Below are 12,499 nucleotides of genomic sequence, written 5' to 3' on the forward strand. Positions count from 1 at the left end.
AAAACAGAGTGCTTCAACATCTCATGATACAAGAACTCAAGGAACGGGAGAACAAAAAATTCAACATAAGGATGGACTTCTTAAACTTTCTAGAGTTGGTAAGGTAAAAGAAAAGAAGGTACACCCTGTTTTTATTTGTCATCATTGTGGTGTGCATGGTCATATTCGTCCTTATTGTTATAAGTTGCATGGGAGTGTGTATTTGCCTAGACCTAGGAATAGGAAGTTGGAAACCATGTCGAGACGGGTTCCTATTGCAGGGGAAAGGAACCACAACGTCAAGACACCACCCAAGAACTGCAATTCTCGCAATTTTGTTCATACTAAAGCGGTTTGGGTGAGAAAACTTGACTTGTGTTAATTTGTTTATTTGTTTTAGCTTTTAGGTTTTTGTGTGTTGTTTTTAATGAAAAAAAAAAATGTGTGCTTGTTCATTTTTTTTGTCTTGCTTTATTTTTGAAAAAAAAAAAAAAAGAATAAAATCCCAAAAAGATTTTCTTCGTATGGTTTTGCAAGCTTGAAATTTTTGAGTGGTCCTTGGTGCATATTGGAATTGATGAGAATATCCATTACATGTTAATATATGTGTGCTTTCTGTGGTCATTACTCATTTTGGAGTGTGTGTTTTTGATTAGTATGTCTCATTCTATACACACTCTTGGATTAGCAAATTTTGGAGTCTTCCGCCTTAGTGATTATTTTTTTTTATGGACTTCTGGCATTGTATCTTTTGCTTTTCTAGAGGAATTGACCTATACTAGCATATCTTGGGTGATGTTGAGTCTCTTAACCACCTACCATCCTTTTGCATCTCCATGGCTTTCCCCTTAATTCTTTGCAGTCTAGCCATGAGGAAAAGGTTACCTCAGAGTCACCAACCAGGCCATCCTTATTATATCCATGCTTCTCTGGTTGGGTTTCCATACTCTTGAGCGTGTCAGCCACCAATGATTGTGCAAAAGAAAAAGAAAAAGAAAAAGAAAAAGAAAAAGAAAAAGAAAGAGAATAAGACAAAATATGCGAAAGAAAGAAAAAAATGTGCAAAAGACAGAAAGAAAAAAAAGAAAAGATTTATTGATTGAGGGGGAGCCTCCGCCTTTACTCACCAAATACCCCTTGATTCTTAGTGGTTTGACTTTCCTTTGTCGTGCTTAAGATTCTCTTGTCGGAGGTCCAGCTTTCATATCACTACTAGGATTGAATCTAGTGTTTGTCGAACTCCAAGTTTTCACACACACACTTTTCTCATGGGATCTATGCTTTTCACATAATGCATCACTTTCTTTTATGAGGAATCTTCTAGAGACTGCGCACATTGTGTTTTCTTGTAACTGTGCTTCTTGGATAGTCTTGTGTGTTTTAAGGTACTAATCTGAAATTTCTGGATTGCTCCACCATATTATTTTTGTCGTTTTCTTCTTGTTCATTGTTTTCAGTGTTTGTGGTTGCTTTTAGTGAGGGGGAGTTTGGTTCATCTTGACTTGGGTTGGTTTATGATCTTGCTTTTGTTGTTGGTTTATGATCTTGCTTTTGTTGTTTGAGAGTTGTTTTTCATGAGTCTTAATTTTCATCTATTCATGTTTTCCATCTCATGTTTCAAGATAATCTTGTCCTATGTTTATTGTTTTTTCTTATATTCTTGTGGGACTAATAGTTGTTTTGGAGATTGTGGCACTAATAGCTGTTTTGCAGATCATGACCTTGAGAAAGAAGTTGATTTTTGTTGGCTGTAATGGGTTGGGGTGTTTAGGATTTTATTTGTTAGGTGTGTTTTGTCACGGCATTGCCAAAGGGGGAGATTGTTAGGTTTTATTATTGGCAATCCCGTTTGACAAGGATTTCTTTAAGAAGTTGATTTTTTTCCAAAACTAGGATATCCAAAAGTAATTGGATTTCTTCCAAAACTATGATTACTTTTAGATTTTCTATAAATAGTTGGTTTTCTGGAGTGGCTCATCGTAAAGACAATTCTGAGGTGACAACGGGGTTGGAAGAGGCACATAGAGGTTGGTTCAATTAGGCGTGGATTCGCTAGGTAATTGAGAGTATACCTGTGTAATTCCTTTAAATCTTCTTAGTGGATTGTTTTGTGGCTGTTGCCCGTGGTTTTTTAATCACAGTTGGAGGTGTTCAATTGTGATTTTTTCACGTTAAAACCGTTGTGTTGATTTGTCTTGATTGTTTGATTGGGATTGTTATATACTGCTTAAAATTGTTACATAATCACAAATCAATATCTAGGGGGGATTTCTAGATTTTTCATGTTCGAAGTTTTATGCAATGGTACGGGGCCGGTAGTGGCATGCCACGTGTCCCATGATTAAAGTGGTGTCATAGTGACAGATGAACGTACTGGGTAACTGATAAGACTTGTTAGAACCAAGCAGGTTGCAAATGGAACTAATAAGACTCGGTTAACTTGAACGACGATAGCTCGGCTGAAAGATAACAAACCTAATCATGCGTTGCAAATAGAATTAAGGAGCAATTGAGAGGGTAATTTATTTGGATAAATTGGGCCGAGCTAAGTCTATCATTCTTAGATGTTGGGCTGCTCTATGGGCTAAGGTGAGAGCTTGGATAGCCCGGTCACGTTAAAAAAGGTTGTTAGGCCGATCAATGGGCCTTGAGATGGTTGTGTGCACCATTGGTGGACGGACCGGAATGGTGTGCTGCAGAAGGCCGAGTTAGGGTCATCTCGACAAGGTGACTTATGGTGGTCAGTGCTTCCACGGCCCGGTTCGAGTAGTTGCACTAGATAACTTGGCTAAGCATAGTGAGCCAAGTAGGGTGATTAACCATCTCACTTGGTTGGCAGTGAGTAGGGTGTTATCAGGATAGGCATTATCCTGTGGAAAAGTGTTTTCTAGGAGAACTCTGTTAAGGAGAGTTAGAGTCCTAATAGGATTGTGCTTGGCGGAATCTATAAAAGCTCAAACCAGAACCTATAGACATGTATTGTGATTCTTACTCAAAAATACATAGAGCTTGTTGTCTATTGTCTAATTGTTGACTTAGGCATCAGAGGGGTTTCTGGCACACACCCATCGGCTAGCTCACGTGTGTTTTCAGATAGCAAAGCGACGACGTTTAGAAGAATGCAAACTTAGTCAACAGGATTATACAAAAAGATTATTTTATACTCGTACACTTACTTACTACTACTACTACTATTAGTATTACTTGTGATTTGGATTTTTTTGGGGTAAGTAAGCATTTATTACCAAAAGAATAAAAAAAATAAAATTAACCAAGGAGTACAATAAAAATGTCATTAGATTTAAATTTTATGAGATGGTCATATAAGGATTGAAATTCAAAGAGATGGTTAGATATTGTTTTGGTATTGTCATTCTTTGCTTTACACTGTTCCTAACCAAATTTTCACCTCCTTTTGTACAACAGTGAAAGCTCTTGAAACAATATCAGCAAGATTGCAGATCAAACATTTCACTGTTAACCAAAGTTTCTGCAGTAGCGACAGATTTCAAATAAATGGCACTGACGGGACTGTAACCGATGTCATTTGCAATTGCAGTGCCACTGTTTGCCATGTCACAAACATGCATGAGCTAGTTTTTTTATCGAACCTTACCCGTAGTAGACTTGTACTATATGCATGGCCATGCAAATAGAGAATGAGAAAATGATATAGTATTTGTTTCTAGAAAATAACGAAGAATTTGCGGTATCAAATGCACAAAATTAATATTTTTTACTTCTATAGACTAGTACCAGTATATGTGCTACCTGCAATGTAAGGAAATTAGAAATGCAGAAGGTATAATGAAGGCACAGTTGACATTAAAATAACTTGTGCCAAAGCCATATTTTTTAGATTGAGCTATACAGATTTTTTCCGTGCATTCAATTATCTAACTTGCTTTAAAGTAAAATTTGGTTTGTTTCTGTTAAGAGATCTTTTCCTATAATATAACCCGGGCTGCGAAGTACTTGTACTTTAATAGTGAAGAATGTTAAGCCTCATTATTGTTGATGATTGACAAATAAATAATGAAACGAATTTCAGATTTACCTATAGTGTAGAGTTGTAAATATCAAAAGTTGGCTGGTGGGTGCAAATTGTGCTATCCAAGCTTCTAATATCTTAGAATAGTTTGCATATTTCTATTGGATAGAAACCTGTTATTGCTGACACATGGTTGCAGCAAATTGCTGCCACCAGTTTGTCTTTCTTGCTGCAGCCCTCTTTTGAGAAACCCATTCCTTAATAGCCAAACTTTTTTTGAAAAGGTAAGTTGGCATGATCAAAAATGACTTTTTTAGGTTTTAGTTTCTATTATCAAGGCATTGCACTTGCAATATAGTCTTTATTAGAAGCTGAAAGCTTGGTTGTGAATACAGTAGGTTATACAACACTTGACACGTAGATGTAGATGTCATAAAATTCAAGATGTAGATGAGCTTGGTAGTTCAAATGTGTTGGGGGAACAAAGTAAGGGTAGAAATTGTCGGAAGGAAGAAGATGATGGTGCTGATATGAAGGATGACACAGCTGCTGACCTGGAGGTTGGTTATGGGGTAGACCAAGAAAACAGGCCAAGTGGTCGTAGTGGGAGCATGGAGGTGGAAAACGTGGCATGCTGGAGGCGTGTAGAGGAAGCTCAAAATGTTCGAAGTGATGGGGGCAAGTAATGAGTGATGAGCCCTACAAAGAAATGATAGAAGTGCGAAACCAGAGGATCGGCTCGAAGGAGGAGATGGTTGTCAATCAGAGTTTGGAAATTCAAGTGTGTACACTGGGTTTTGTTAGAAGTCTTGAAGGGTTAAGTATTGAAAGGCCTGGTGTGAATATAGAAGTGGTTTTGGGCCAGAATAAAATATTAAAGCAGGTGGGTGGGCTTTGTCAACCAGAAATTGGGCTGGGGCAGCATGAGGTAATTGAAAGAATTAAATCTGTTGAAGTAGGGCCTTGTGGGAGATTGTCAAGCCTCTCTGAAGCAAAAGAGAAGAACCCTAATAATAGACATTTAAGACTTAGGAAGGGAAAGGAAAAGGAAAAGAGTAGCAACAGGAGAAAATCTAATCAGAACATGCTAAGGAGAAGACCCTTCGAGATGATGAGGAAGTATGGAAGCAGAGGTGCTTCATCTAGTACAGCCGTGCCTAAGGCTGCAGCCTGGCATGCAGCAGTGGTGGCAATGTCCCTATCTGCTTCAATAGAGGGTGGAGTTGATAAAGGGAGGTTTGTTCTTAATGAAGCTGAAGCAACTGTAAAAATGGGAGAAGTTCTTGGTATGCAGTTTGATGGCAAGAAAGCTGAAGTGGTGAAGGAAGTAGTGGATCTCGAATTGAAGGATATGGAGCATATTGAAGGGGGAAAGAAAGTTGGGGAATAATATACACCAGCAGGGGGGCACTGGGTGCAAACATGGTCAATTATGAAGTTTCTTTCATGGAATGTTAGAGGATTGGGGAGGAAGGAGAAGAGAGACAATGTAAAAAAGCTCTTAAAGGAGAGGACTGTAGACATTGCACTATTCCAAGAGTCAAAAAAGTCTGAAATTTCAGAGGAAGATGTAAGATCTGTATGGGTTAGGGCCAAAATAGAGTTTATGGTGGTGGATGCTGTAGGCTCGACAGGAGGCTTACTGTGTATATGGGACCTAGATGTATTCCAAGTGAAGGACTGTTGCAGTAATAGAAGATTCATTTTATTATCAGGTACTATCTTTCATTAGTTCAATTGTGCTATTCTAAACATTTATGCACCTAATGATGTGGGCTCTCGAGGGAAGCTGTGGAATTGTCTATTGAAGTTGAATGAGGAATTTCCTAATCCCTGGTGTTTAAGAGGAGATTTCAATAAGATTAGACAGATTAGGGAAATGAGAGGGTGTTCTAGGAGAGATAAAGACATGGTAGAATTTAATGAGTTTATTGATAAGTGTGAGGTTTCTGACTTACCTTTACCTGGTGGGAGATTCACTTGGTGCAATTCACTTGCTGGTGAGAAGTGGAGCAAAATAGATAGAGTGTTAGTAGACCCAAAATGGCTTGAGGTGTTCAACTTAAAGTTGTGGGGCCTGCCTAGATTGGTCTCTGATCACTGTCCTCTCCTTGTGATGGAGGATGAGAGGGACTGGGGTCCAAAGCCTTTTAGGGTTCTAAATGCTTGGTTCTTGCACAAAAACCTTAAGAGTTTTTGGGAGTCCAAATGGGAAGAGGCCAGTGTTGAGGGATGGGCTGGGTTTACTCTGGCACAGAAGCTAAAGATCTTGAAAAATGGTCTTAAAAGTTGGAATGTGGAGGTGTTTGGTAATATGATAAATAAACTGAAGTTAGTAGAGGGTGAACTTCACAGCCTTGATATTCTGGCTGAGACTAGAGACCTTGATGGTGAGGAAAAAGCTAGGAGAAGTGAAAATAGAGCTGAAATGTGGAGATTGAGTAGGATGGTGGAGTGGTTATGGCTGCAAAAGTTTAGGCTTAACTGGGCCATGAAAGGGGACAAAAACACAAGATTTTTCCATGTAGTAACAAAGTGTAGAACAGTAAGAAACGAGATAAACTCTATTATAGAAAGGGAGGTGGTGTTTGAAGATCCAAGCCAAGTGAAGAGAAAGGTGCTTAAATTTTTTAAGAATCAATATGCAAAATCCTGGCCATCAAGACCAGTGCTGGGGGTCAGTTCCCATCAGTAGAAGGCAGGATGAGTCTCGGATTGATTGAAGCAGAATTTACAGAATCTGAGATTAAATCAGCTGTGATGGATTGCGACAGGAATAAAGCACCAGGTCCTGATGGATTTAATTTACTATGTTTTTAGAAGTTTTGGAAGGTTTTGAAAGGCGATGTCATTAATTTTGTGAAAGAATTTCATACAAATGGTAAATTGGTTAATGGTATAAATAGCTCTTTTATAACCCTCATTCCAAAGAGGGACAATCCAACAGGGCTTTCTGATCACAGGCCTATAAGTTTTATGGGTTCATTATACAAGATCATAGCAAAACTGTTGGCAAATAGGTTGAAATCCGTAATGCCTCATATCATTAGTGAGCCTCAGTCTGCATTCTTAAGCGGAAGGAACATTTTAGATGGAGTGCTAATAGCTAATAAGGTTGTTGAGGGTTGGAAGAAGACCAAGAAGAAAGGTGTGCTCATTAAGTTGGATTTTGAAAAAACATATGACTCCATTAATTGGGGTTTTCTGCTTGTTATCTGTTCTAAATTTGGGTTTGGAGCTAAATGGATTAATTGGATGAATGAGTGTGTTACAACTGCAAGGGTCTCAGTACTCGTTAATGGCTCCCCTACCGAAGAGTTTAGCCCTCAAAGGGGTCTAAGGCAAGGTGACCCCCTATCCCTTTTTTTGTTCAATCTAGTAGCTGAAGGTCTACATATGTTGTTGAGCAGAGCTTGTGAGTTAAACCTAATCAAAGGGGTAAAAGTAGGCTGTGAGGGTGTGGAGTTAACTCGTTTATAGTTTGCGGATGACTCACTTTTATTCAGTGAAGCAGAGGTGGAGGAGGTGAGGAAATTGAAAAGGGTGCTAAGGTGCTTCGAAATCATGTCTGGGTTAAAAATAAACTTTCATAAGAGTGTGGTACGTGGTGTGGGTGTTTCTACAAAGATGATGAATGAAATGGCTGCAGTCCTAAATTGAAAAATAAAATCTTTGCCACTTACTTTTTTAGGGCTACCACTAGGAGCTAATCCAAGGAGGAAAGCCAATTAGAAACCAGTAGTGGATAAAGTGAGAAGTAAGCTAGCTGGTTAGAAGAGGAAGATGCTGTCTTTTGCGGGGAGGTTAATTCTTGTTAAAACAGTAACTTCAGCTTTGCCAGTGTTTTATTTGTCATTGTTTAGGATGCCTGAAGGGGTTGCTAAAGAGCTGGAGAAGATTCAAGCTAATTTCTTATGGGGTGGTTTTGAATTGAAAAGGAAAATTCATATGATCAAATTGGAGGACATGTCAAAAAGAATGGATCAAAGTGGTCTGGGAATTAGAAATTTTAGGGATGCAAACAAGTGCTTACTAATAAAGTGGTGGTGGAGGTTGGTAATGAAAAAGATGCTTTGTGGAGAAGGGTCATTTGTAGTAGATATAAGTTGGAGGTGGCTAGTTGGATTCCATCTCTAATTCCTTCCAATAGTTACTCACCAGTTTGGAATGGAATTATCTCGGTTACTGAGCAGTGCAATAGTTTAAAGGAGTTTTATTTGCATAACTTCCAATTGAAAGTAGGGGATAGGAAAAGGATCAGGTTTTGGTCAGATGCTTAGTGTCAATTTGTGTGTTTGAAAGATGAATTCCCAACTTTATGTAGGTTATCTTTGGAAAAAAAGGAGTCCTTGAGAGTCTTGGTTAATAAGAAAACCATAGTAGGTGATTGGTCCTTTGCTTTTAGAAGAGAACTTTATGAATGTGAGGTGCTGGAATTGGTTAGGCTTAATAATATCCTGGTGGCATCACCTGCTGTATGTGTAGAGTGTACAGATCAACCTGTTTGGTCAGCTTCATCTCATGGGGTCCTAAAAGTAGCAGATTTGCACAAGTTTGTTATAGATAATGCTGGTGCCACCCTGAATATAACTAAATTGATTTGGCTCAAATATGTCCCTCCCAAGGCGCAGGTGCTTGGTTGGTTTGCTTGGAAAGGGAGAACCAAGACAAAGGAGTTTCTACATAAATTGGGTGTGATCAGCCCTAATGACCCTATAACCTGTGTGTTTTGTAACAGTGGAAGTGAATCAGTGAACCATGTCTTGATTTGGTGTCCCCTTGTGTGGAAGACCTGGGCTAGAATGCCAAAGTGGTGGGATATTCAAACTGCTCTGCCATGGTCTGTGGAGAGTCTTCTCCTGTGGTGGGCAAAGGGAAAGCTAAAGAAGAAAGAAATGATGATTTGGGGGGCAATTCCATTGGCAGTGATGTGGTCAGTCTGGAGATACAGGAATGATTGTGTTTTCAGAGCAACCTTTCCAAATTTAGAGGATCTCTGTGACTTAATTAAGTATAGTATTGCTTTTTAGGTAAACCACACCTCAGAGATTTTTATTTTTCTGAGCAGGATTTTATTTCTAATCTGAGGCAAATTAGGAGGTGCTTGGGAGGGTCTGTTGCTGATATGTAGTGGTAGTTAGTAGGTGTTGAACTGCTGAGGTCTGCTGCTACTCTTGGGTCTGTTGTGGATTTGTAGTGGTAGCTTGGGTGAATATCTTTATCCTGTGTGTATCTCAACTGCTGGTCTAGCCTGGTCTACCCAGTTTTGGCACTGAGGTATGATGGTGGCATCTGATCCGGTGGTGTTGGTGGCTTAGCTTTGTGTACAAGTGCTGTGTAGGCAGAGGTGTAGTCATTTGGATGCAGGGGAGCTGTGACAAGTGCTGTATAGTCTGGGTTCTTGGTGACTTCATTCAGTAAGGACTGCAATTGGTCTTGGTGGTGTGCTGCTAAGTAGCTATGCTATGCTGGTTTGGTTGTATGGGTTGGTCTGTGTGCTGTTTTGCTGGCTGGAGTTGCCTCAGCTATTCTTTCTGCTCTGCATCTGTGTGGTGAAGTTCTACAATGCTGCTCCAATTTCTACTGTTGGTTTAGCTTGGTTCTACTTAGTTTTGGTGTTGCGGTATGGTGGTGGATCTGATTTGATGGTGCTGGTGGTTCTTGGAGTCTTCATTCAGTAGCTAGGAGTCTTCATTCTACTGCTGATTTGGGAAATCAATTATGAAGTGTGGAAATTGATCCAAGCTCCCCTATATGTTGTTGATTTTGCATCTGTTTGTCTATCTGTTTGCTGTTGGTTGTCTATCTGTCAGTTAGGTGTTGCTCTTGCTTTATTTTGTGTCGTTGGTTCCTCACCAACTTAGAGATTGGAGCTTTTTCTAGCTCTAAGCTCCTCTTTATTGATGTTTTGCCTATCATATGTAATTTATATGTGGTTCATTAATAAAGATTTCTTTTGCCGATCAAAAAAAAATAAAAAAATAAAATACAGCACTTGACACTGTTCAACGGAAATTTGTAGAACATAATTTGCAATCTTATGAATTTGATTTCAAACTTTCACTAAGTTTCAGAGAGTATAATTCTACTATTGAATTAAACCTAGTGCATAATATTAATTTTTTAGACCTCACATGCTCTGTTATTAGAATTTTAGAATTCGTAATTTGATTTGCGATTTATGCTTAGATCGATACAAATTTATAGATGAATCTATTTTTTTGAATAGAATCTATGGTGAATCACACAATTCACGATCGATTCATGATTCGATTCACTTTTTTACAATTCATGCTATTCTGGAAACTACTTCTATGAAGCATGGGTACTTTGAAAAATATGTCGTACTCGTACCGGGTACTTACCTGCGTATAATATTTCGTATGGTACTTTTGCATATGTACCGGTTGCATGAAACATGTACTCAAATTTTTCTTCTTAATTTTTTGGCATATCCAAACATACCTAATATATGTTTAAGCCGTACCGTACCTCAGTCAAATCAATATTTTTTTCTACTGCAGAGATAAAATTTCTTTGACTAGACTTTTTTTATGTTTTTAAAATTAAGTTATGGTTTGTAAGCTATTTAATATAATAATATTTAATTTTATTTTATACCTTTAGTTTTTGCATTAAATGTTAATTGTAGGTTGGATCGTAACAAATTAAAACATTTAATCAATTTTTGCATTACTCCAAATTTAAAATAAATTTTTTTTTACAAACGTACTAAGCCATACCCGTACCTTACTTTTTTAAGATTTTACCATACCAACGTACTCACATTGTACCGGTACTAGTACTCGTACCCATACATGTGCTTCGTAGAACTACTTGTTTGACATATTTCAACCATTTTTACCTCTTTTTTTAAGTGATGAAAATGATGTAATATAATTTCTAAGAGTGTTTAGTATGAAAATAACTAATAGATTTGTTGTTATTTTGATGATTAGAGGATGTTTAATAAGGTCCGGTTAGACCCAACATGCTCTTCACATTTTTTTCCTCAAAAAATGTCATAATACATCTTATAGGATGTTTTAGGTTAAATAACTTGCACCTATGAATTATGTATTGTAATTTTTAGTAAAATAAATATGATTCAATATTAGGTAAGTCAGATCCAATGGTTCTACAATTGTTTTTCGTTTCTAACTTTTTTGAACAATAGGCATACACACTTTTTAAAGTGTTTTTAGTTTTTTTTAAAAAAAATTCTGCTTATTCCTTTCTTCTTATTTTTTAGTCTATTTTTTGACAGCAATGATAGAGGGTCCGAATTTCCCAGGCTCGAATGGCTCGAATTGACCAAAACGACGTCGTTTTGGACACAAAACAACACAAAACGACGTCATTTTGGTCAATTCGAGCCATTTGAGCTGCGAATATTGGGGCCACCAAACATTTTTCATTTTTTGAATGCCGAGAGAGATCATATAATAGTTTTTGACAATTTTATAATTGCTAAGATTTGGACCCGCTTCTCTTGCTATGAAGTTAATGTCTTCCTATTTAGACAGTGTAATCATGTCCTTGTATAAAAACTATTTTATAACATGAATGAATTTATTTCTTTTGTTTTTCGTTTTTGGTAGTTTGTACTAAATCTTAACGATTCACGATACGATTCTCAATTTAACAACTATGCTCACATGTATGAATTGTTCCCAAAGTATTTCCTCTAATTATTAACTCTATGCTACTTTCTCTGGTTTCCTTGGATTGCAGCCGATTGAAGGGTCTAGATTTAATAGGAATTCTACCAGAAGAATTTGCAAATCTTAGTAATCTGCAAGAAATGTAAGTGACATTTCAGTGACATTCAGAACTCAATTGGCGTAACTATGAGTTTGAATCATTGGTTCAATGTAGGAGTGGTTATCGGCCTGCTAGCCTGCCCAACCCGTCCAATTTAGCCCAATATTTTTACGGTTTGAAAAAATTATTTTGCCTATAGGGTTGGGTTGGGCTAAAATTTTGTGGCCATATTCAGGTTGGGCTTGGGATAAAGAGTTTTTTTATCCCAACCCAACCTGGCCCTCCTAGTTATAAAATATTAATTATAGTTTTATATTATTTTAGCTATAAAATAAAATAGGAAAAATATAAAAGACAAAAAATAGAGCATATATACTTCTTTCTAGGACTTAAATTAAAATATTTGTTAAAAATTATATTTATTTTATCATTGAATTTTGTTACATTCCAAATTCAAATCATAAATAAAAGACTCTAAATAATTTAATATTCATTGAAGAAAAAAATAAAAATAAAAGATTAATTCATTATATCTACTGGGTTAAATGAGCTGCCTTGGGATTTGAATATTTTTTGAGGCCGGGCATTAGGCCCGATGTCAGGTTAGGTCGAGCTTGGGATGACACATATTTTCTTAATACGTAGTGCAAACCCGGCCTAGCCCGAGGTTTGGCCACACCTAATTCACTGTGCTCATTGTTTATATAAATGGATTTACTTTACCAGATCACGAAGGCTAAACCCTTATGTGGAGCTTGGATGTCC

The sequence above is a fragment of the Camellia sinensis genome, chromosome 8 (genome assembly GCF_055761805.1).
Source record: "Camellia sinensis isolate YWXY chromosome 8, ASM5576180v1, whole genome shotgun sequence".
Taxonomy (NCBI): Eukaryota; Viridiplantae; Streptophyta; class Magnoliopsida; order Ericales; family Theaceae; genus Camellia; species Camellia sinensis.